We start from the raw sequence: 26367 nt of genomic DNA on the forward strand, positions 1-26367 counted from the left end.
CCAGGCCCAAAGTAAGGACAAGAGAATAATCTGGAGGCAAAGATAAAGAATGTAAAACCACATAATTATTTCAACTCCCTGGGAGCAGATTTGTGTGCTAGGCAGGCCATTATTGAAATAAGGAACTATTGGTGAGAATGGAGGATACTATAGACTAAAATGTCATTTGATGATATATTCATCATGAACATCATGAGCATGATGACATATACCCCCAAATCAGGAAGATTTTAAAGTCTAGACCTGACATTGCTTGTTCATCTCACAAGTCTTAATTGGCAAATAAAGTGTAGAGCAGAGGGAGCTTTCCCATTTCTTTCCAGGACACAAACCAAGACACAACAGTCTCTCCTGTGTGCAAGAATTTAAAGATTTTCCAGAGGAAGGATTTCACACTGAAATTCTGTTACTAATATGAATTTACATAGATCTCACACAGAGTATTTCATACTCACACACACAGAGGACCAGTATCGGCCATTTAAGGTCCATAGGTAAGGCACATGTTCATAAAGCCACAAAGGAAATGTTATATGCAAATAACAGATTGAAGGGACAAAGATGCAAGGCCAAATCCTTTGCTTTATTACTGAGTAGTTTGGTTGGTTTGATTTTTATGCTAATACTTCCAAAAGGAAAATTCTTCATGAAACTCATTAGTTCTTTTTTCTTCTGTCTCTGACTGCACTTAAAATCCTTTGTCCTTTTTTTTCCCCTTTTCTGCTTTTATGCTACTTCCATATACTCCTCTTATGTATGTGTATATACTCTATGTATATGCACATATAAAGATAGCTATAAATATGAAGTTAGAGGATTACAGTGAAAACTTGAAAAAGGATATTATTCTTTTTTGTTACTCTGTGAGATTGCATTTAATTTAAAGTTCTTGAAGGAGAGATATTTTATATGTATAATTCTTACTTTTTTAAGCATAAATGTTGCTTGGGATCATTAGCAATAAAGAGATGTTAGGTCAAATATTCTCAAATGATAGGATTTTGAGTTTGCTTCTTATCTCCTTAGCTAACCCCTGGAACTTTTGCAATATTGGGCAAAAGAGAAAACTCACGGTAATACTTCATCTTCTATTGAGTGTTTTGAGAAGGATTTGAAATGACATTAACACCAGTTCAAAGTTTCATGTAGGTTCAGTGGAAGAACACCCTTTCTGAAGATAAATAGAACACCTGCATTCTAGAGAGACATCAAAGGTAGCGGTAAGGAATACCCTAGTACTCACTATTTCTACATTAAATGATTAACTTGGCTTTGTATATTTTAAGTGCCTAACCATCATCATTGTTTCACATAGGACTGAATGAAGCCAGGCCGTTGACCAGCTAGATTGAGCTCTGGAACACTAGACTGTTTAGTTAGGGTTTTACCCTAAACATCCAGAGCAAAGATGGTGAAATATAGACTATGAATAGTGCCAAAGCAACTGCCAGGTAGGTTTGTACTACTTTTTGGTAATGGGAGAGTGCTGACACAAAGAAAAGGTGCTGGGCAAAGTGAGTGTCAGAGGAAATGAAGCTGTAAGTGCTGCTGAGATGCTGAGCTGACGAGTGGATTAGGATGACCTGGAAATCCTGCAGCGCCCAGTGGGGCTTCACAGCAGCCTGGCTGGGCTGGAACAGCCCAGTCACCTCTTCTATAGGAACTCTTTTACTCCTCAGTTGTGCAAGATAGGTGATTTATGTCTTGTGACACTCACTTGTGTGATGATTTTGGCTTATAAGGTCAGACAGATTGAATGCCCTTGATCTGGAGGTGCAGAGACTGAATTTAAAATTGATGAAGTAACTCAGGTAGAATTGGCAGTTTTATTTTCCAATCAATCAGTAAACAAAGAGGATGTGGCAGAGAGAATTTGGGTAGACGAAACTGGCTGGCATTAAAGCTTATTCCTATGGTTAGTAGTTTGGAGTCACTGTGTGAAAATAGGAAAGGAAAAATATAGACTAAATCGTGATAGAAGATGATGATTGAAGATGTACTGAGCTATGAAATGTATGGAAGAAATACTGCAGATTCTGCAGTTGTTCATAAAATGGGGTAAAGATACATAGGCAAGGACCTAAGATAAACTTATTAGAAGTTTTTTCATTCTGTATTTTTCCTTATTAGTATGTTAAGAGGCATTTCTTATTTAAAATTAGTTTTATCCACCACAGTTTCCAAGATCTTTGTACTACTATTACTTTTAAATCATTGAGGCTTCCTGTAGTGCCAAGACAAATCTGAAACTTTTTTTCTTTTGCTGAAATGTTTAGAAATGTTGGTTCAGAAATGGTCAGAAATGTTTACCATTTAATAATGGAACCAAATTTATGTTTGGGCTTAATTTTAAATTTATTAAATTAAATTTAATTTATTTAAAAAATAATTAATCTGCTCTAATTTTTGGAAACTGCTTTTCACCTGTAACAAATACAATACAGTATTGCAAGTGTAAGAGGCCATTAACAATATCTTACACCTTAAAGTAGGTGCTGTTATGTTGCACTTTCAAAAAATTTAGTATCCATGTAATTGAATAGTTTTGGTAAATTGCCTACTTTCTGTGTTACAAAGCACCTCAAGACACTCTGTATGTTCCTTAGCAGTTAATATTAATATAATATTAATATTGATAGTATTAATAATATTAATATATTAATATGAATATATTAATATAACTATCTGGAAGTTAATATACATAGTAATTTAGAGAAAAGATGAACAAATGTACCAAAGTTTGCATGTCTGATTTAAAAAAAAAAAGGATAAAGATGCAGCAGATCGGAAAAATGTTGTGCCTGTAATAGGCTGCATTCTGTTAGATTGCTCTATTTTCCTAACCATATTTGATCCAGTCTAGTAATTAGTTGAGACAAATTCTTCTGACATACATGATCTTAGATCTCTCTCATCTCTTGTTAAAAAGGCATAAAAAGAAGATTAACATAAAGCCAGCAGGGCTCGTGCAGTGGATTCTCTTGGCTCATCTTGAAGTGCTCCAGTGAGGTCTGGCTTGATTTGCACTGTTCAGGATCATTTCTTTTGCCACTCATGGAAGTCTCAATGATTTAAAAATAATAATAGCACAAATAGAACACATGACCTCTAACCTGTTTCTCTTTGATTAAGTCTCATTTTATAACAAAACTATGACTAATGTCTCTTCCTTTACCTTCAATAAACTATCATATAATCTGTCTATTATTCTTAATATCCTCTTGCCCCAATAAGACATTCGTGTTTTGTTTGGATTCCCCTGAATGGGGTGAATATTATATCTATAACCTACTGGAAAGCATTTCTTCTTAGACATATTGGCAGGGCTAATTTTGTTTTTACAGGTGTTTGTACTTGGAAAGGGGTTAGCCACAGTCTTGAAGGCTCTACCGCACTGGTACATCACAGGAGCACAGTGTGCTGTGGGTCCTTGAGCTGTTAACGGGAGGCAGGGAGGGAAGGTTAAATTAATAATTTATGCTTTATTTATACTTTCTCTTACTTGCAGGGTTGGACAAGCAGATGCCAGTTTTCCTCAGCTATGGTTGTCTGCATGACTGATGTTTGATATCTGGCAAAACATAATTTATGCTATTTATGTTAAATTAAAAAGGAGGAAATATATAGGAATTGCTGCAGTGATTCAACTTTGTCTGTCAACTGGACAACATAATAAAATCCCTAAAACTTCTCTTGACGAAGTTTTGTTTCAATTAAATGGAAGTGTCCAATTGTTCTACTTTTCTTCTTATCTTTTCTATGATGTCTTTTTCTTTATGCCATGTCATGAATAATTAAGCACATTTCTTGCGGAGGCTGAGGAAGATTACTCCGATATGGTGATGTTTAACTGTCTGAGTCAAGCCACCATGCAAAAGTATTCAGAATTTCATTTGTTTGTTTGCTTGTTTTCTTTAATTTACAGGTTTTAAAGCAGTAATTCTGAAGTTCAGATTACTCGTATTTATAGAAAATATCTATAATTGGAAAATCTTTTAAAAGCCTTCAAATCTTTAAAAAGCCTTTAAAAGACTTTAGGAATATAAGTAAATTCCCTTCAAGGAATGACCTCAATGTTTTGCTGAGCTAGAAAGGATTTAAACACATGCTGAATGTTTTCCTGCATTGTGGTCCCGGGCTGATTTCATCTCCTTGTAAACACTGTGCTCAGGTTAGCTGAGCTCAGCAGACCAGCTCACCCTGTCAAAGGGTTTCATGAGATGCTGTCAGATGCTCAGAGCATCTGCCAGGCTTCCTCTCTTGGATGTCCCTCAGTGCACAAGAGATGCTTCTCTGGAACAGGAGTGAATGCAGTGAAGCTCCAAGCTCAAACTTAGCACAGGTGCCTCTCACTAGAAGCTCTTTGGCAGGAAATTTATAATGACTTATTTTGCACTGTGCTCTTTAGCAGAACTTTGCATAAGTTCTCTTCCAATGTTTTAAATCCAAAGCAATCCTTTCCAAAGAGCCCTTATTCAGATCTCAATATTAGGGCAAAGTGAGAACAACTGCCATGCCATGACTGGAAAACTAGTCACAGTAATACAGAGATTGGCTCCCAAAATAGCTATAGATGTAGACTTAATCTGGGTTCTGGCTTTGCCTGAAAACCAGATAAATGAGCAGCCTGCTGAATTTCATTTTGTGTAGAAGGTCTCTGGCCTCTGCTGAGTTGTCTCTACTCTCTAGTGGAGAAGAATGAGTTCAGCACTTGAGGTTAGACATTGCTAATAAATTCCAGTGGGAGCTGCAGTGATCTTTGTTTTATGGGCAAATAGTTTAAATTCATTATTTAGAAAAAAAAGTAATTAAACAAAAGCAACTCATGGGAATATGCATCTGTGGTGCATATGAATAGGTGGTGACCTATCTGTAGAAGATGACCACATGATCAGTCTGCATGACTTTCAGAGAACAGCTTCTCTAGACTCTTTTTGACCTGTTAGTCTCCATTGATGGATACCTCTAAGGGATTAGATTGCATCAGAATATTGTCAGTCAAGGGGAAATATATAAATAATAGCAAATCCAGAATTTTCCTGAGAAATTATTACCCTCAAAATCACTGCTTTGTTATTCTGAATCATCTCCAGTTAAAGGGAAAGCTGAGAGATACTTTCCCACCGCATACCACCAAATACGTGTGTTTTACATGACGTTATAACTATGAGAAAGAAACATGATGCTAACAGATTTAAAGCTGTTATCAAGAAATATTTCTTACAGATACTTATATAAAATAATAGGATAATCTTTCAAGATAAATCATAGAATCTACCAGTATTTCAGACTTTAAGATGAATGCACAAAGGAGGAATGGAGAAACTCTTCTAAGGTGTATTTCACTTTGGCTTTGTCAGCAGTGGTTTGAGTTGTGCTTTAGACTATTAAACAACGTGGTCGGGTGCATAAAGGTGGCAATATGCTGAATTTGAGGGACAGAGAAGGGAAGAAATACTCTATTCCTTATGTTTCTGTTGCTAGCAACAGTTAGAAGTAGTGTGTTTCAAAGTGTGTTTTGATAAGGATTTAATCCTGCTCTTATTCAGAAGCAAACATTTCCCAGATGAGAAACAAAACTCTTAAATGTTACCTTCTAATTCCTCTCAACATGTGTGTAAAAGACTCTCCAACAATGTCCAAATTTACAGCAACTATGTTAAAATATTTCTAATTTACTTTGTGCATGTGGACTTCTGCTGATGATACTTACCTCTAAGGCATGAGACTACCCACTGTTTTCTTAGAGAAGTTTAATGTGGAACAAGAAATCTCTATGCCTCTTAAAGCCATTTTATCCTCACACTTGGTAAACTTTGTTGTTAAACTGAAATATAATCTCAAGATTTTGCTGTGTCCTGGAGAAACTGGAATATCTGTTATGAATATCTTCACCATCATCACTTTGCTTATGCCGTCACACATCCTGCAAGGTTATGGATACACAGTTTTAAAACTCATGGACTACAGAAGTCACAGATATTTTAAAAGCAAACAAACAAGAGGATCAGGAACCCAGGACTCCAGTAACATCTGCAACACACATGCAGTCCTATTTTTACTCATCTCTGTTGACCCTGGATGCTCATTGGGGACAATATTCCCATTCCTCTGCTGTCACAGGGTGGTCACACCCAGATCCTGAGCAGGATGATACCTTGGCATTTAACGTGCATATGTGATCTGTGTCTTTGAGACTGGTCCTGTGACACAGGTCATCAGCCATATGCCCTTGAAAAACATTTGTTTTCTTCTTTACTTTGTGTTTCCTAAATGCCTAACAAAGTAAAATATTGTTCCAGATATGGACGCTATTGCCTTTGTTAAATCAAGCACTTAAATTTAATGGATGATATATAGGGAAGAAGCTTTGATTCTGCTCTGTTGCTTCTCAGTCCATTTTAATGAATGTGAAGAGATTCCACAAAAAAAGTGATGTGTGATCCTATATTGATATACCACAAGACAGTTGTAATCTGGCATTTCTCAATTTTCAAGGACTGATTTTTTTCAACTGAAATAATACGTTTTAATATAGGTTTTTGCTGGGTTGCTTTTTTGTAAGTTGATTTTCTTTTTTCTTTTTTTTTTTTTTTTTGAGTTTCTGAGATTTGGATGGAGTGGAGAGAGGGTTTTTTTGAGAAAAAAAGAGCATAAGCACATGACCTTGATCTACAGTATAGTTTTCTGCTATTTAAGCTACAGAGCAAAGTACTACATCAGCATTCACAGATGACCATTATTATTGAAGTGAAAATGATCTGTTGGGGTGTGAATGGGTTCAGAGTTTCTGAAAAGGGGTTGGTTATGTTTGTTTTCCTGTAGATCCCAAGTATAAGAGAGTTGTTTTTTTTTTAATTACAAACTTTCAATATAGTCAGGACTAAGCAAAAGATATGCTTTTTATTTAGGGTCTTTCTCTCTGACAAATATTAAGAAAGGAAAGTGATGGGACCTTTTCAAAAACATGGCAAGTATCTGTCTTAATGGAAAGTATCAGGCAGGCTAAAAGCTGAGGTTACTATCAGCTCATCTCTAATAATCTCTGGCTTGAATTATTCTGCAATCTACTTGCTTGAGAAGGATACACAAGATTGATATGATGAGTGCACAGTACACTCCTACATCCAGGTGCTGAGAAATGAGAAGGCACTATAGATAGGAGATGTGGCATACCACAATTAAAAGCTTAAAAAATAGTCAGGCTTTCCTATGAACTTCTCTTGAGAGGTCTCACAAGTCATAAAGGAGCAAAGAAGATTTAATCTAGAAATATGAAACATTTAGACTTAGTCTCATGTTTTGAGTCAGAGAAAAGCAATAAAGAAGACCCTGCATGACCCTGCAGAAGATGGGGATCTGTTTTCCCACTAACTGGTTAGCATTTTCACCTCTATGGGATCATTATTATGCCTATTGATTTTAGCTCCAGTGATATGTTCAATTGTGCACAGTGCACAAAACAAAAGCCAAAACCTACATAGTGTATTTTTTTAAGGTACGCATTTAAAATTATGAGAACCAGAGAGGGGGAGATATGTAGTATGGAATTATTCAAAATGGTTATAATTAAATAACCTGAAATAGGTTTATTTTAAATTCATCTCTAAATTTTACATTTCTTGCTTTTTTTCAGTAGCCTCATATAGAGTGCAAAATATAGCAGGTATATCACATAATTGATAGGTAGTATAACACATCATTCATAATTACTTATTTACATACATAATTACTTAATAAGTAATTCACATTACTTATTTTTAGAAATAATATCAATTTAGGGGACTAACAAATGAGAAATTAATTTAGTGTTCCCTCAAATTTTAAACAATATTCAGTCTCAAAATGCAAACAACATGCAGTGCCCTCAACTCTGACTACTTGTCTGGGTATAGTAGAATAACTTGAGGTCTGCAAACTCAAATCCATGGCTTACTTTTGTCACGGTGAAAAGTAATACACACAGTGAGATTTTGAAGTACTCATAAAAGCCCAGAAACTGGCCAAAACAAACCCTCTAAAAAGAATAAGAATGAGCTTACAGTTTTAATGACTTATAATCCTTGTATTTTAAGCCAAAACACAAAAAAGGCAAAAACTCTGTATTTAAGAATCTGCCGCATTTCCATAGAAATTCATAATACTGATTCTTAACGCTAAATGAGTGTTAAACCTTTCCATGAAAAAAGTAGATGGCACATTTAGTCAGTACTTGATTTTATAGGTCCAGTGTATATCATCACCATTTTCCTCTCAAAAAGTAGAACATGTTCTAGTCTTGTCTTTTATTAAACAAAAACATCTACTACAAGATCAGAAAAAAAAATGATGAAATCAGTAAATGATTTTCTTTCTTTCTTTCTTTCTTTCTTTCTTTCTTTCTTTCTTTCTTTCTTTCTTTCTTTCTTTCTTTCTTTCTTTCTTTCTTTCTTTCTTTCTTTCTNTCTTTCTTTCTTTCTTTCTTTCTTTCTTTCTTTCTTTCTTTCTTTCTTTCTTTCTTTCTTTCTTTCTTTCTTTCTTTCTTTCTTTCTTTCTTTCTCCCTTTCCCATTCCCATTTCCTTTTTTCCTTTCTCTCTTTCCCTCTTTCTCTCCTTTCTTTTTCTTTTTTGTTTCTCTTTCCCTCTTTAACTTTCGCCCTTTCTCCTTTTCTCTCTTTTTCTCTTTCTCTCTTTCTCACTTTCTCTCTTTATTTATCTCTTTCCCTCTTTGCTTCTTTCTCTCTTTCTCTCTTTCTCACTTTCTCTCTATTTATCTCTTTCCCTCTTTCCTTCTTTCTCTCTTTCTCTCTTTCTTGCTTATGAAGGATTTAAAAAATCTTAGGTAGTAAAATATTTAGGTAGCTACAATAGAAACTCTGGCTGAGCCCTCACAATATTAGAAATAAGGCTAAATTTCTGTAGAAGGTGGTGTTGCATGTTCCAGAGTTCCAGAAAAAAAAAAAAAAAAAAAAAAAACAACTAAGAAAAGGAATAAGAGCTTTTTTGGGGGGAGAAGAAAACATATGCTGGATAAGGTTTTCAGGCTACTCCCACAACCATCAGTTTTGTGCTGGATGATGTGAGTACAGCTGCAGAAGCCTCTGGGAAGGGTGATGACTCCTATAACGCAGCTCACAATTTGTAGGTCTCATCACCCCCTCCGTACTGACCCAAGATCAAGGACTTGGACCACTTTTCAGAAGAAGAGTAGACAGCTGTCATTCTAGACTGGTGCGCTTCATGGCAGGATTGGAAGCCAGAGTTACCTGCTAGAATTTATTTTGCCTTCAGTAGGATCAGTGCCTTCATTTGCAATGAGGCCAGAAAAGCTTCAGCTAAACTGATTCATATTGGCATCAGAGGAGTTGGAAATTAATTATGTCCACAGTGAGAAACTGTAGAACTAGTGGGAAGAAAACCAGTAAGTTGTTTTCTGAGTGGCCTTAGGGAAAACAGCGGGAAGTTGGTTAGTGGAGTTTTCAAGAATCAAAAGGACACTCAAAATCCCTAATTAACTTTAAAGCAAATACCCTACAGCCGTTAGAGTTTACTTCTAAGAAAATGAATGATCCAAACACTTTATCAGGTACTTGTTATTGATTTGGTTAGGACATAGAAAATATAAAGTAGTGACAGATATTATGCTTCAGGGAGTATTTACATCAGGCACACCTTTAATTTGTTGATGGGAACTATTATGTACTTCCTGGGAATAAGAAGTGTGCATAAAATCTGATTTCTGCCTATAATGAGAGTAGTGGCCCTTTACAGTTTGCTTTTGGCTCAGCTCTTTCATACTCTCAAGCTGAGGCTAAACCTGAGCTTGAAGAATTGCCACTGGGCCCAGTGGGCACTAAAGCAAGAAATGGTGGGAAATGCCATTTCTTCTTTTCTACCTCTCTTCCCAGGTAGGGAAATGAGTATGCATTAGAATATATATTAGAATATATCCAAAATAATATATCAAAAAGAACTTAAAGGTCATGTGAAAAGTGCAGCTCTCTGCCGTAATTTCTTGTTTCATTTTCCTTTCAAGATGGGAAAATTTCATTACAGGTTAATCTCATATAAGCAGCTAGCTAACCAGCATTTCTATACCATCATCAGCAGCAAATGTCAATTGGTCTTGTCTCACTTGCCCTGATAACAGCTGTCCCAGTATGCGCCTTACTTACTACCAAAATCCCCCATATGCCAGGGCTGCTGGGGAGAGGATGGAGTGCAAGCTGCCTGAAATGAAGATTTTCCTCATTGTGCTCTTTAAAGAGCTTTCACACAACTTTTGCTGTGTGCAGGTATTATGTCATTTGGCTTTGAAAAACGAAGGATGAGCAAATTTGCAGAAAGTGAATGATTTCTTGGGGTTTTTTTTTTTTCATAGTTCTCCTGCTAAAGTAGGCTATTAGAGAGGCTAAAGTTTTGATCAGCTATGTGATATGAGTGAAGGGAACCTTCAAAAATGTTGTCTTACTTGTAAGCGGAAAACTTAGGGTCTTAATACTGCTTGGAAATGTATTAAGTTTACATTTATACTGCTTCAAATACATCTGCCATTTTGAAAGTCTTACCCAAAATTCTCTAAAATATTTAATCAGCAAACACCTGAGAAGGTATCTCAATATCTAAAGAAGTCCACCTAGTGTCAGAGTAAATGTTCGAATCAGAATATATATTAGTAGGGCTGAGAATATATCTTGTTTATCTGAGGTCTAGATGAAAGTGTATCCTCTTAAATAGCTCCTACCAATTACAGAAGCCTTGAATTGAAAGCTCCAGACTGTAGGGGTATCAAGTGCCTGTGACACATTATCAAATTAATGATTGACTATTAATAATGATAGGAGAAAGCTGATATAAATATGCCCACTGGGAATTTGTATAGACTACCAAGATCTGACAGGTATAAACTGACTTTAATAAAACTCACAACAGGAGATCTTAATTGCAATATATGGTAAGTTGGAAAGAATTTGGTCTAAACATGAAAATTATTGTCTCTCCTTAAAAAGAAAGAAAAAAAAAGAGAAAGGAAAGAGATAAGGGTTAGTTCTGTTAGCTTGTATTAGAGTTACTTATGTTTTTCATGTTTTATTTATTTTCCTTCTAACAACTGTTTACCAGTCCTTAGGTTGTGGTGCCTGTATAGGAAGGCCAGGGTGCTTGCGCTGTCTGAAAAGTACCTGTCATAAATATACTCCTAAAAATGTTTTTTCATGGTTCGTTAGGTCAGGACTCTGCTCACAGGACATTATGAGCAGGGTTAAAATAGTTCTGGCTCAATAGGGTGGTACATTGCTATGTACACTGCTATGAAATCTATCTTTGTGGTGGACAACATTGTCTACCAAATCCTCAACTCCATTAAACTACATGTTACTCTAGCTGTCCAGTACTGTAGGATCATGCTTCTAGAATACCTTTTCCAGTGCATAAAACTTACCATTAACATTATAGTCTATATTTTTAAGTAAATTAATTGATTTTAGAATTAACTGATTCCAAAAGACCTTACAGAACTATAGTATATATTTAGTGAGATTTGGGAAAACACCTTTTAAACCTTGAGATGTGGTTGTACCAGTCACTTAACACTCCAAGCAGCTTCTGTATCAAGAGTTCCAAGAAAAGGCATAGAAGAAAGTCATGATTATAGATGCTATGATTTAGTGGTGACTTTGAAACACTTTTTCTTTTCTTTTCCATTTTGTCTTTTCTAATCTATACATGCAGTTATGTAGTTACATAGTAATGATTCAAAAGGCTTCAAAAATAGTTCTTACCATCTATTCATTTTAGCTATACGGATATTTTTTAAAAGGGCAACAAGATCCTACTGAAAGAATTTGGAGATATGAAACTGTGGCCAATTATTAAAATTAGTTTTCATTAGAAAGGGTGCTTTTTTTTTCTTCTTTTTTTTTTTTTTTTCCTGCTTTATTGCATCTATGCTGACTTCTGGTAGTCATTTCCCTCCTTCCCCATACTTGCCCCTCCCCCACCCCTAATTTAAAGGCTCAGAGAAATCTAGGAGATTTTTTTTTTCCTTAGACAGCCACAGGACTTGATGAAGAGAAAAGTAAATCTGTATGTCATCAACCCAGAATAGCAATTTAATGAATGGCTTTCCCCAGAGGCAAGGTGCACATGCTAAAAAATATACAAAGTACCAACAAACCTAGTTCAGGTCCCTTTGGGACTTTACAAAGCGTAAAGTGTAAAAGCAAAACAAGGACCCTACTTGTATTGAGAGTGTCTTGACATGACTACCAATTTTAAAAGGGCTTAAACTTATTTTAGTCCTTTTAATTTATCTTTTATTTTGTTTATCCCCTTCTCTTCTCCCAGCCCTTTTATTTGCAAGCAGGTTATAGTTGCTATTGACAATAACGTAGATACTCTTTGAGGCTTTTCTTCAGAGGAACTCTGAAAATCAGCCACTGATATGTTTATTTGAGAGCTGAGGCTGGAGCAGAGAAAATAAACACTGTCAATATGTTTGGTGTTAAGGCGAATGGCATCAGGTCCTCCCAGTTTGACTTGTAAAGTCTCGGCAAGGCTGTTGCTGTGTGCTGGTGTTTTAGTAGGCCGCAGACTGGCCTCCAAAAGGAAGGGGAAAGTACATGATGTTTGTACAGCTGAAAACAAGATGAAAAACCGCAGGCCCCCTCTCACACTCCATTAGACCCTAAAGTCCATGGAGTACTGCACTCAACACATAAACACTCAGTTTGTGGAAAACTTTCTCAATGTGTGAAGGAAGGGAACAAAGGCCCGAGCCTGAACAATGAACATCTATGTATGAAGTGAATGGCTGGTGCAAAGCGCAACAGCGATACTCAGTTAAACAAATACCTGATACAGGAACACATTAATCACGCTAATAACTCCCAATAAGAACTCTTGGGAATGCGCCTGGAGATGCAGAGTAGAATATGATGTGCACTGTCTACTGATGCTGAAGCCACTATTTTCCTCTTGCTTTATACGAGTGACAGTAAGAAATGGTGTCTCTGATGGGCACTGCACTGCCTTAGCCTGGACAACAGACACCAGGCATAGACCCAATTCTGTGTGATTTTGCTGGTAACCCTTCCACTGCAGTATTTTGTAGGAGCATATGCGAAAAGAAACAAGTAAACATACAGTCTCGGTATACGATTACATATATAAGAGTGTTGCTCCAAGCTGTCTTGTGGAATAATAAGACAATTTTGTTCTGTGCTGTTATTTTGCAAAAAGAAAAATAGGATATATGGAATAGGGTAATCAGAATTGTTAAATTCTATTCTGGTTTTTAAAATCCCCAACAAATCTATTCATGAAGAACAGGAGGAACTTTCATTGTTGCTGGTCAGTTGAATACTCTGGGGATAACTAGGTATAAATCCAAGATATTTCCAGATCATCAGTAAGGTTATGAGTCAGGTGTGTATTCAAATTAAGATTATTAAGATGATAATCAAATTAAGATTAAATGCAGGGTTTTTGAAGTCTGCAGCTAAATGCACTTCTGAGCAAAATGGTCTTTTTTTGTTTTTTTTTTATTTTTTCTCACCAGATTTAGGAAAAGAATAAAAGGTTAATGCACAATTAAAGTGTCAGGACAGTTTCAGTATTGTACCTTTCAATATTTAGAGAGCTTTGTATGTCTGCAGAAAAATAAGTTCTTATTCTCTCACCTAGAAAATTTATTTAGATAAGGAAAATCAGATGTTTAACTAGAATGGTTAGATTATGACAGCAATTTTCCTAGTGTTCAGCCTCTCATTCAATTACAGCACTTTGTCATTGCACTCTCATCCTTTAATCTGGATATAAGAGTTAGAGCTTCTGCAAAGACAGGGTGAAAGGGGCATGACAGAAGGGAGAAAATATGCCTAAGCCCTGCCAGCTGCTGCAGAGAAAGAGGGGCTGAAGGTTAACAGGAATAGACAGGGCAGGAAACAGCCACAGTTGGAAGGAATCTGAGAAAGATCTGAGGAAGAGCTCACTTTGGGCTTCAAAATGCCACACTATTACTTTGTTGTGCTCCACTAATAACATCATAACTTCTGATTATGATAACTTCTGAGAACAGATTAAAACTGATATAGAGAGAAAAGTGAAATTCTAAACTTGCCTATTTATAGCCAGACAGGTGGGAAATTTGAATTGTGGGTACTAAGCTGAATTCTAGTTGTTTTTTTTCAATGAAGATTCATAAGCACTTTTTGTAATTTTTTGAAATGTTGAATTTTCTTTTCAAAGTGGTACAACATTCTATTTAAATAGCTTATTTTCATGAATGATTTAAGGCCTGGTCTCAAAGAATATAACATGACTCAGACATTTGTGGTTAGCTCCAAATGCTTGATGTCTAAGTATATTTCCTGACTTTCAAAAGCCTTGAAATACCCCTCTTCCAGGGACTTCAGTTAGCTCTGCAGCTTGTTTAGACAGCCTTTAAAAATCAGGTTGATTTTCACTGCTTTGTGTGTCCACGTGTAGGAAGATTTAGAGACTTTGACTGTGGAAATTAATATGACTTCTCTGACCATCATCTTAATGCAGTTGTTCTAATTTCCATCAAGAAAAGATGAATTTTGTTTTAAGCCTGATTCTGTAGGTGATCCTTTCTCCAGTTCTTACTTCAGCTTTATGCTTCGTGAAGCCAACACACAAAATGTACCTTTTAGATTTTACAGTTTTCCCTGACTGGAAGCTCTGCTCAGCCTTTCATCAGTATCAGGCAGATTGGCTAGAATTATCTGTGCATAATCTACAGTATGAAAGGTACTAGCTACTGCTTTATTTTGGAGTAGGAGGGTAACTTATAAGGGAGTGAAGACAGTGAAAGGAGCACAGCAGCATTATTATGCCACTTCTTCACTGACTTGAGGTTTGCCTAGACTGTGAAATAAGAAAAGAGAGGCACAATCACAGGCATTGCACCCCAGTCATGCAGGCTGTAAATTGTGTTTCTTCATTGGATCTATGCTGAAGTGCTTCAGTGTGCTTTCCCTAGGAAAATCCTTAAGAATGGTTCAAACTAATTCACTCCCAAGCAGCAGTATGGGAAAGACTTCATTAGGGTTTATTTCCTGCATTCGACACAATTTTCAACACTATGCCAGCAGGCCATGTACCCAAAGCAGCCTCACGCTTCAGGGCGTATGGCACATACCTTCAGTTTTAGGTCATAAAAGCACCACGTTGGTGGGCTGCAGCACAACCCACAGGTTATTTCAGGTGCACTGAACTGTGACCTCCTTCCTCCTCCTACCTCCTCCCTGCCAAAAAGAGTCTGTAAAGGTCCACATGGCCCAGGAGTCAAGTAATATGTAATAGGGATGTGGCCAGAGTGCTCTAGAGGGATCTAGCACTAAGCAATGTGAACCCATGGATCTCAGGATGCCACCTGGCTGAAGATTATTGCCAGGATACACTACATATAGAGTCCCAGATGTTGATTTGTGGGCCAGTGATCACCACAAGTGACAGAGGAAGCAGGAGTGACTGGCCTTTGGAGTGGGGAAGGTGGTGCTGACTCTTCCCCTCCTGCTCTGAGCATGTGCTGGAATAGGCATGGCTTTAGGTACTTGCAGAACTGCACCTTTATTTCATGTCTTATGATATGGCTTGTGTAATTAACACTGCAGCAATTTTCATTTCTAAAGTGTTTCTAGTTATCAGGTTTTAAAAGATGTTTCAAAGTATAAATTAAGTACTTATGTGTTTATAGATAAAGAAAAAAAATGAAATATTTATTTTCATGCTTGCTTTTTAAAAAAAATCTCCTCTTTTGGCCATGACTCCAGAAACAAAGCATGATAAATGTGATAAAAAGGAGGTTTTAAAATAATCTTTAAATTTTGCTCTTGCATTTAGTACTTTCTATTTATCATGTAAAAAACAAATTAGCAGCAGATGTTTGAAAGCTTACCTTAATTTCCTAATAATAATAAAAAGTCTTGAAAGAGACAGAAATGTAAAGCAAATATTATCTGAGATAATATACACGAATTCATATCTCAAGCTATATTTTACATTTTGCAATTGAAGAAATATATTTTTGTTTAAATTCTCTGTAGAAAAAAATGTAAAGAAATGAGTGGTATTTGCTGAATAATGTTTAAACATTTTTGTAACTACCTCCCTCACTGCCTCCCCCAATTCCTTCTTTCGATGACAGTATTACAGTATTAAGTCTGTTATGCAGAAATCTTCACATTCTCCAGATGGTAGCATAAATTTTCAGGTCAAGTGACATTAAAAATAGATAATATCCCAGACCTCATGAGTCTCTACAGAAAGACTAAACAGTCACAATAGGGAATATCATTGTTTTGGTTTTCTTTATGAAGTTTTATGTACTCAGCTGTTTCTTCGCTGTGTGCTCAGTGCGGGGAGACCCTGATCATTCTGAATTCCAGTTCCACCTCACTTCCTACCCTTTATACTTTCTAAGCCCCATGCCACACAAGTCAAGGGAAATATATCCACACAGCTGCACCTCAGCTCCTAATGTGCTCTCCACTACTGGTACTCCCTCTCTTCACTTCAGAGTATTTATAACTGGCAAATGAGTTCTTGAATAACCCACTCTTACAGGTTCTTTAGAGGAATACGGTATAGTCTTTGGCGTTTCTGTGCTCTGATTAATGGATGAGACCTCTCTAAAAATCCTCTGCTAATAAACTGTTTTAAGCACAGGAAGTTTTGAAAGTGTGCCATAATAAGATGTACCTTTAAGTATAAACATATTTTCTAGGCAGAAAGTAGCTGTCAGCTGATGAGCCTCTCTCAAATGGTCCCCCAGCGAGTCTGTAGAGAAGCTGAAGAATTAAGAAAATGAGAGTAGGTTCAGGGGTGACACAAAGCCCCACCAGATATTTGTTCTTCTGTGTCTGGTTCTACTTGAATCGGGGCTAAATAGATGTCTCTCACGTGGCCATGGCCCTTTGTGGTTCAGAAATACAGCTTTTCAACCATGAAGGCTGCTTTTCACACCCAAGTGGAACTGGCAAATAGCCAAATCATGTGCAAGGTTCATATTTACATAGTCATAACATTTTGGGAGAGAAAGAAGCTCTGTGGTTTATCAGTTTCCTTTAACCTGTACGCCTAGTACTTAGGCAAGGCAGATTTTTTTAGACTTTTTTTTTTTTTTTTTTTTTTTACAGTCTAGATTTGGTGTTTTTTATTTTTTCCTCAAAAAGCAAAAAGTAGTGGTCATTCTCCCATAATGTTCCCTTTCAGTGGAACGGATCTGCCATTCATAGCCCTACTTGACATCTACTTCATAGTCGCTGCCTCTCTGAGAGAGAAATACTGCGGCGTGAAACAGCAAAGTGTTTGTACTCAGGAATTGCAGTGAGGAGCTATTTTTAACAAACAGAGGTAGGTTATGTGTACATTAGCACCTACTGTACCCCAACAGGAGCAGATCTACAGGGCAGAAGATTTGGTGGTCAGGATGTGACATCAGGTCACTATAGTGTCCTTATTTCAGAGGTTTTACTTCAGTTTCAGTAGAGACTCTGATCCCTGGCCTTACTGCCCAGGAGGAGATGGAGGTTTAACTTTGGTCCTGTGGTTTTGTTTCTTCTGAAAGATGAGAATCAAGTTTGCCCAACCGCTGTGTGGTAAGTGAGGGCACTTAGATGATTTTCTTCAAAAGTATTCTCCTGGTGTAAACCTGGTCTCCATGGTCTAAACCATGGCTTTAATCTAGATTCAGTTCCCATGTAATAGAATGGAAATAATTTTTTTTCCCCAAATTCAATATTACGTGCATAACTTTAAAAAAATATCAGCTTTGGTGAGTGGGAGAGGGGAGCATGTTAGCTGTGGGAAGGGCAAGTGCAGGGGCAGAAGACTCTTTGCAGCAAGTTGGCAAGTGACAGCAAAGCACTGCACCTCTGAGCATGGGGACATGTTGCTGCACAGTTCATACCCATGAATCATGCAGTAATGCCAAAATGCTTTCAGTGAAGGATTATGTTGGGCTCCCAGCCACATAACAGCAATAGCCCTGTAGAAATACAGTTGCAGGATTTGTCAGTAGGTTATATACGCTATTACTGTATACCACTGTATTGCTTCCCTTGAATTGCCCTGTGTTGCCTTGAATTACCCTCTGTTTAAAGCTGCTTGAGTTGGGGTAGTCCCTTAAATATTTTTTGCAGCGACAGTCAGTTTATTTTCCTATATTAGAGCAATTACTTTTCTTACATCACAGCAATGTTTCCAGTTGAAGATCCTGTTCCTAAGCTCATGTTTTTATTCCCCCTCCTTTGTCCCTACTCTCTGGTTGCTCTGAGGTGGTGCCCGAAGCAGCATGGAGCTCTCCGGGTTCGGTCATGTCGGCCCTTTGTACCAAAGCACAGTTATCTCCTCAGATCAGGGCTCCCTTCCTCTATTTACACTTCCCCGTGTTTTGTTTGCCCTTCTAACTGCTACCAGACATCAGGTTGCTGTTTTTAAGTGTCTGTCAACAGTCATCACCAAATCCTTTCCCTGATCAGTGTTTTGCACTTTGTGATTGAAGAACATACTTTCTACTGTTTTTGTCATCAAATCTCTTGTTATTTTCTGTTTATTTAATAGCCTGGTTAATCTGTTTCCCTATCCATGCCCCCCTTTCATTCCAGGTTTGATTCATCTCCTTCCCAGGGGCAGTGGCAGCCCTCCCAGGTCGATGGTGTTCCCGTATGCCCAGCAGCTTGTATGTTTGTTCTCCTAGAACACTCAGCAGGCTTTGCATTAAAACTTAATAGTAGTCACTACTACACAAATCAGCTCAGCCTTACCATTCTCCAGCTTATTTTATGTTTTCATCATTCATAGCCAGTACTATTTTTGCTAGCCAATAAAATGTTTGAAATCACCCTTGGCATATTTAGTACTGTAAGTTATCCCTTGTTCTTAAGTAATGGGATTAGCAAAGGTAAACAGCTCCAGGTGAGCTAAAGGACTTGAGAAAAGGTGATGCATCTGGAAAAGGATTTAATGAGTGTGGTGCTGGGGAAACGCAAAGTATGCTGTGAACCTCTGTAGCATTTTGAAACACGCCTCAGGTTTCAGATGCTTGTGCAAACAGAAATCCAGCTGCTCTAAACTTCTTTGCAAGCATTAACGGCTCAAGTCTGTTTTGAGCCTGCCACTGTCAATTGTAAGTGAACATCAACACTTCCCCTATGCAACACTTCAATGAGGGAGAACTGTATGTAGGAAACACTTAATTATGATATATACACTTCCATATGATAAGGGGTGCAGGGATGCTAACACTATGCTAATGTTGATGGACTTCCATTATAAGTTCTCTCTTGCACTTTTTCTTTAATGACATCAGAAATTGAGGGCATGTTTGTGAAGCTGCTGAATTAACAATTTGAATGGCGAAGGAAGATAAATGCAGAAATTCAGTTCAGGATGGATTTTTGAATGTGGGCAGGGCGAGGTTTGAAAACCAACTTCTTTATCAGTGTTAAGCTCAGCATTTAGAGGAATACAGTTCTGTCTACTGGACCGATCCCCAAGCAGTTTTTAAAACTTCCTGCTACTGTTTTTCTGTTGTAAAGAGACTGCATTGTTTTTTGCAAAGGAGGATAACACCTAGCTATGCTACACTGGCACAAACCCTGGAACATTTAACATTTTCCAGGAATCAGACTTCCTAATGTTTCTTGTTTTGGTTTGATGGTTCATCTGACAAAATGGAAACATTTTATTTTTCTTACAGATTATGTGAGATAGATTTTGATCACGTATTATATGAGGCAAACTGAGAAAAAGGTAAAGAAATTTTTTTTGGAATGAAATTTGAAATATTTAAATGTGCAAATATCCTCATGGAGTATTTTTAATATGCCAGAAGATTCCCACATCACTGTTTTCTTCAAAACAAAATTCCGGTACAATAGAACCTCAAAACCCTTTTTCTGTAAAACTCTATATCTCACGTAATGGATTTTTAAGTACCAAAATTTTCACTAATGACTTTGTGGATTTTAAATATCTTTCTTCCATCCTCTAATTCTGACCATTTTGCATATAATGCAAGCTCCTTTGACAGTCTCCTATCACAATGCCCCAAACTGCATGCCCAGGCATAATCATTTTTTTTTGATTGTGCCAGTATCAGTGAAGAAAAAAAAAAGTAAAAGAAATGATGAAGTTACTTTCTCATATGCTTGACAAGTTGAAAAAAACAGTAAAATAGTGAAAGAGACATGGAAACCAGAAGTGAACTTGTAAGGTAAGGCAGAAGAAACATCCTTATATAAATTCATTTGCTTGTTTGGTTTTCCCCCTGTTTAAGTCTTCCTTTTCTTGCTTACACACACCTCATCTCTCGTAATTGATGTCACCTTCCATCTTTCTTAGCAACTCCAAGCTTAATTTCCATTCCTTTAAAATGCGGTTACATTTTTTTTCTGACTTCATTAAGATCTACAAAGTTGTAAATTCTGACTGCCAACCTGGAAGTCATTCTCTTAAAGCTGCAAATGCAGACCTCAGTGAAAAGAAATTATGATTCTGATCAGTGTCTATAAATACCTCAAGGGAGACAGTGAGGAGGAGGGGGCGGCCTCTTTGCAGTGGTGGCCAGCGATAGGACTAGAGGAAACGGCCACAAACTGAGGCACCAAAAGCTCCACAGGAACTTAAGGAAACACTTCTTGACAGTGAGGGTGACAAAGCACTGGAACAGGCTGCCCAGAGAGGTTGTGGAGTCTCCTTCTCTGGAGATCTTCCAAGCCCACTTGGATGCCACCTTGTGCCAAGTGCTCTAGGTGACTCTGCGTGAGCAGGGGGTTCGACTAGATGACCTCTGAGGTCCCTTCCAACCTTAAGCATTCCATGATTCTATGGTTCTATGAATTATGTGGGCTTTAGGAAGTACCTGCTGACCCAAAGCATATATCATAAAGATGTAATAATTTGTTTCAGAAGTTGATTTAGCTATCTAGCAAAAAAAAAATAATACAAGAATTCACAGCTTAGATAGCTAGGAAAGTGCTAGCAATTTAAAATATCTTAAAAATAAACTCTGCAAATTCTATGAACAAGAGTTGGCGGCAATGCACAGGAGTACAAGCCCCAAAGGATGCTGTGACTTGAACAAAGGCTGAGCCTGAGGAGTGCTAGGCTGACAGAGCTTTGCATCTGTGTCTCTGTTACAGTGGGGTGCAAATATCTCTCTGAGCACCCGGCTTCTTTGACTGAGGATGACTTCATGTGTACCATTTCCACTCGGCACTCCATTTAGTCTAGTCCATCCTAGATCCTTAATGCCTTTTGAAGAGAGGGTCAGAGGAAAGATTTAAGAGACTCCTGTGTGAAAACCTCAGTTGTCCCTAGTGAAGTAGGACAGGGCAGGATTTAGCACACTCTCAACACCTGAAATGTAACCATGTGCTAGGGATGACTAAGCATGTAAACACATACATATTAAATATATGCACATTTCTCAGTTTAGCTTATCATTTTAAAAGCCCTAGCTGTCATACCATGATAACTATGAAGCTTATAACCTCCCCTTTAAAGGTGGTACACCAGAGGCCAGGCATTATTCTATATGTGCAAGATGATATCTACTTGCAAATATGTGCATTGTTTTGTCTCTTTTTTTTTAAAAAAAAAAAAAAAAAGTTTGTGGTACAAGAAAATACCACTTACAGTGTATACACAGAAAAAGTTTTCATCTGCTTTATGTTTTGACGTGATAGTCTATATTTTGACTCCAGAGTGTGATGACTGTATAACTTTGCACATGAATTTCATCTTTCCTGTCAAGGTACATTATTTTAAGGGTGACAATAACTTGGCTTCAAATGAGGTGAAACCATCAGAGTGATAAATGAGTTTCTTGAGGAGGGAAGTTATACCCTGGGAATACACTTTGCAAGACCACACACCTCTGCTTAACCAAGCTTGTTAGCTTTACAACTCATTACAAATACTTGTTCTAATGCATATGGCAGGGAAGAGACCTGAGCACTTGACTTTTGAAAATACAGTGTATGTTACATGGTGATATTAGTCTTGCTTTTCACATTGGCCTTTTGTGCGAGTCTGCTGCTTAGCAGCTAAAAGCTGCCTTTGCTCCCTGTGTTGTTCTGCAGACTTCATTTTTTTTTTTGATGTCAGATCCAGAGCAGACAGGTCAGGCTTTTACACACTACAGCCAAGGATAGCTTCACTTTATTGCTCTGAAATTCATATTGCAACACAAGGGGAAAAAAAGCCCTTGCCAAACACTATTGAGTCTTTACAAACGTTCCTAGGCATCCCTTTAATTGTTAGTGAATCAAGTTAACTTCAATGTACTTCAACCTTGCTCTGCCGTTTTTGTATTGTCAGCCTCCTGTTCCCTGCAGCAGAAGTGAAACATGGAGAAGAAAGGATATAGCCTAAGCCCTGGGCAGACAAGATCTCAGCTCTGCTCCTCCATGGCCAATGTGCAACGTGCTACTGTTAATCTTCTCCTCTCCCTCAGCAGTTCTGCACTTTCTAGGAGTAATGGCTTGGTAAACATTTAGGGGTTGCATTAAATAATACCTGTGTGATGCATTAGTCCCTCATGTGCTTCACACAATTACTTTAAGTAAGTTAGCAAGATAACTGAAAGATTTTTTTTATCCTTATTTTCTCCTTCAAAGAGTTGCCTGAGGGACAATCTGACTTGATTTTTCTGGTTATTAGATACTTCAGAGATGGTGTATATGGTGATAAGTTTAACGTTAGGTTCTTCTGCACAAAAATAGTAAATTAAAAGGCAGACTTGATGGATGTACCCACCTTCCTATTCCCACAGTGCCACCTTTGAAAATCAGAGACTATCTTGCCATTTTCCTGTCATACAGTCAGGGATAAACAGGCCTAAAGGTAATTTTAATGAAATTCAACTGTCGGGTGTGGTTTTTCAGTGAAATTCAGTTTTGCAGAACCTTTTTCAAACATCAACCACAGCAGCTTCTGTGAGCCACGTGAGAGGTGGCTTCTCCATAACAAGCAGATGTTGAACCCTGCTGCAAACGTTAGGACGTTTGGGCCACCTCAGTGCAGGCACCAGCTGCACTCACTGTCCTGTGTGCTTAGAGAATTCATGTGAAGTATTTAAGTTCCATCTTGACCTGAAAGGACCTTTCATTTGCAGTGCTCGCTTGCTCTGACACCCTAGTTTTGTTGCTGGAAACCCCTGTCCCCAGGTTGGTATTTGCAGGGCCATAGCAAGCCTGGTAGTGCCGGGGGATGCTGGTAGGTAGAGCTTGTGCTCTTAGGAGTGAAGTGCTGCCACACAGGCCAGCACATGTGGACCCTTTCCCCAGCCTGCCCTGCCCTCTTCTGGGCACTGGCAGCAGGATGGGAGTCTAAAATACGTTCTGTGAAAAACCTGGGCTCTCTTTTTATTTAATTATATCTACTGAACATATATTTGCAGTTTGCTGTCTCTAGAAAGGTGACGTGGAGCCCCTGCCCTTGCTGCCTCTGTCACTTGGCTTTGCTTGCTGCACAGAGCCTGATCCTTTGCAAGAGTCGGGAGCTACTTCCAAGCAGAGAGAAGGGGGAAATCAGTATTAGCTCAAACACTTGCTTCCCTCTTTACACAAGCTATAATATATATATATATATATATATATATATTTAAAGATGTATATGAATTTTCGTGCTCATGAAAGATGGGGCCCAGCAGTGGCGAGGCGTGCCAGGCATAACACAGGCAGGTGCTGTGCAGACTTCCCACTGCAGCTCCGTCAATGCCTCTCAGTCCGTCTCCTTGTAGTCTCGGGGCTCTCAGGATGGACCAAGGGCCGTTTTTATGAAGTGCCTAAATGCTGGCTCCCCCGTGCCGGACGTCAGGAGGCGAGAGATGGAAACACTGAGGCTTTCTGCCCCGGCTGCCTACACTAACCCCAATCAATTAGCACCTGCTTTTCAGAGCCTGGCTTCTCCTTTGGCCCGGACGGATCTACGCAAGCACTTCTGGGCCACTCACACCTGCTAATGCAAACCCTAAAATGCCACACACAGGCAGCGGGTGAAGCTGGGTCAAAAAATAGTTGTAAATCAGGCCCTTCTTTTAGCTAGTTTTATCCCACTCCCGCTGAAAAACAATTTTTGCATTGGCAAGACGGCTGGGTCGATGGCCGCCAATATTTGGAGTGAAAGTGGCATTCATAAGGGCCTCGCTGACAGCTGGGAACGGCTGCTGGGCGGGAAATGCTGCCTTGGCTGCCAGGGTATGTTGGGATGAGAGCGAGAGCTGAAACCTAGAACTGCGCCAGCAACTGTTCCCTCTCGAAAGGCACTGTCTGGGTGTGGTGACAGGTGTCTTCTAAAGAGATGTCACCAATACAGAGAGAAAAGCCTTTGTATGTTTGCAGGATGAGGATTTTTCACTTCTCTGGGGTAACAGTGTGTCCCCAGGAACCTCATCTGGACTTGGAGCACTGCCTTGTGGAGAAGGAGAGCCGGGGTTGGCCGAGCATCCTAATCCTGCACTGGTGTGCCGTCATTCCTCCCACCTTCACTGTGGCAGCTTTGCTGCTCTATCCACTTCTCTTTATATAATTCTCTGCTCTCCATCATTTCTTTCTCTTTCATTCCTCAATTCTCCCTTTTCATCCTCTTTTTCACTCTTGTCATTGTCCTTGTTGCTTGTTATATAATCTTCAGTTGAAGACTGGCCTTTTGAGAAACCTAAGGGGTCCATACCTTCTGACATATGTAGCTTTAAAATTTCCTACTATTCCTGATAAAAGAGGGTTTTTTTTTAGACATTCTTTTCTTTTTCTGTTCCTTTAAACTATGTTTAAATAATTTGACTTTTGAGTAGGATCATTATTTCATTTTATAAGCTTGCACTAATAACCGTGTGCAAAATGTTATGCTAGCAGTCATCTGTATGAACCTATGAGCTTATATTTGCATGTCTAGTTCAAGAAAACACTTAAAAATATTGAATGAAGACACTTAGTTACCGCTGGTCAGGGAATATTTTTTCCTCTTTCAGGAGAGATAAGAACAACAAGGCTTTTGAGGCACCTAAGTACTTCTTTGATTATACTGAAAAAAATCTGAAGTTCTTCAAAACAGCCTGTTAGGATTTACAGATGTTGTTTTTATGGAGAACTTCCTCGCTATTTTTTTCAAAAGGCATACTATTCATGAACTTTTCCATTTTTACAAAAAGTTCTTTTCCATTAAAGGCGTTGATGGAAATTCTTGACTACCTTGAGAATAAAAGTCCAGTCTCTAAACATAGTTGCTAATATGCTTATTGTTCACTGTGATTTTGCAGTTTGGTCATTAGATGGTGCTCAAGAGATTAAATATGATGATTTTTCTAGTTTATATTTTTAAGAAACTGTAGACTACAGTTTATATAGCTTCTGCTTGTATCTACACCAAATATTTATGATGTATGACTTTATCCTAAGTAAAAGTAATGGAAGATTTGCTTCTAACTTCAACAGGAGTAAGGTCTCTGCTAATTAAATGTTATAATGGAGGATACCTGCTGAAAATTACTGTTTTTTTAGACACAAACTGAAAATGTAGCCACTGTTTTGACTACTAATTAATTTGAAAGTTTTCTATGATTTTTCTAACATTGGTAGGATTTTTGATGAAAAATTAGCAAACGCTTCAGTTATAAAAATAATGATTTTGTGATACCTATAAATTATATGTCTATTATTTAAAAACATCGATGTGTTTGATGATGAGAAATATTTTACTGTGAGCTAACCGCTTGCAAATACTTTTTATTTCCTTTTAGACATGGTAACATTTTTAGTTCACACATGAAAGTGAATGCATTGTGAAGATGGCTCCCTGTCTGTAATGTTACCTACTGCTAACATTTGTTTTGTTATTGTGAATATGTTTATATGTGAATATTGTGAATATGGAAGATTCCTTCAGGCACCTTTGTTTTCAGTGCAGCTAATAGATGTCTTAAGTTGAACAAGTTAACAGGTTTAACAGATTTTTGATCCCTTTATGGTTCTTTTTTCAGACTAGTTCACTGGAGATTACCAGGAAACGAGTCCTCATTTGTCCTCATTTGGAAATGAAGGTCAACATTTCATAGTAGTCTAGAGGTGAAGTACTTTTTCATTCTGATAAGTACCACTTCATTTTTCTGTGTTTCAGCTATTGTTACTCGGCCATCCAAGAGTGTAGATGGTCCTATATTTGTAGAGTAACAGCTTCATAAACCGAGAAATTGAGTACAGAAGGCATATTTTTGGCAATCAAGACCATAGCATCTCACTCCCTTTCCTACCAATATCATTAGATATTGAAGAAAAAAGATGCAATGAAGATCTGATAATTTAATAAACATGGACATTTGTAAGGGATGACTTGTGATTCACCTTCATTCTTAGGCCT

At 37.9% G+C, this 26367-nt stretch overlaps 1 long non-coding RNA gene across 1 annotated transcript in view; it reads left to right on the top strand.

The window, feature by feature from the left end:
- Positions 1-26024, top strand: part of LOC112958542 — a 48055-nt gene extending 22031 nt beyond the window's left edge. Inside the window, exon 2 of the long non-coding RNA XR_003251440.1 lies at positions 25991-26024. This is a non-coding gene — a long non-coding RNA (uncharacterized LOC112958542). The remainder of the gene's footprint in view (positions 1-25990) is intronic.
- The last annotated feature ends 343 nt before the right edge of the window (positions 26025-26367 follow it).

The sequence above is a fragment of the Nothoprocta perdicaria genome, unplaced genomic scaffold, assembly GCF_003342845.1.
Source record: "Nothoprocta perdicaria isolate Ctin4 unplaced genomic scaffold, notPer1 scaffold_88, whole genome shotgun sequence".
NCBI classification, from domain to species: Eukaryota; Metazoa; Chordata; class Aves; order Tinamiformes; family Tinamidae; genus Nothoprocta; species Nothoprocta perdicaria.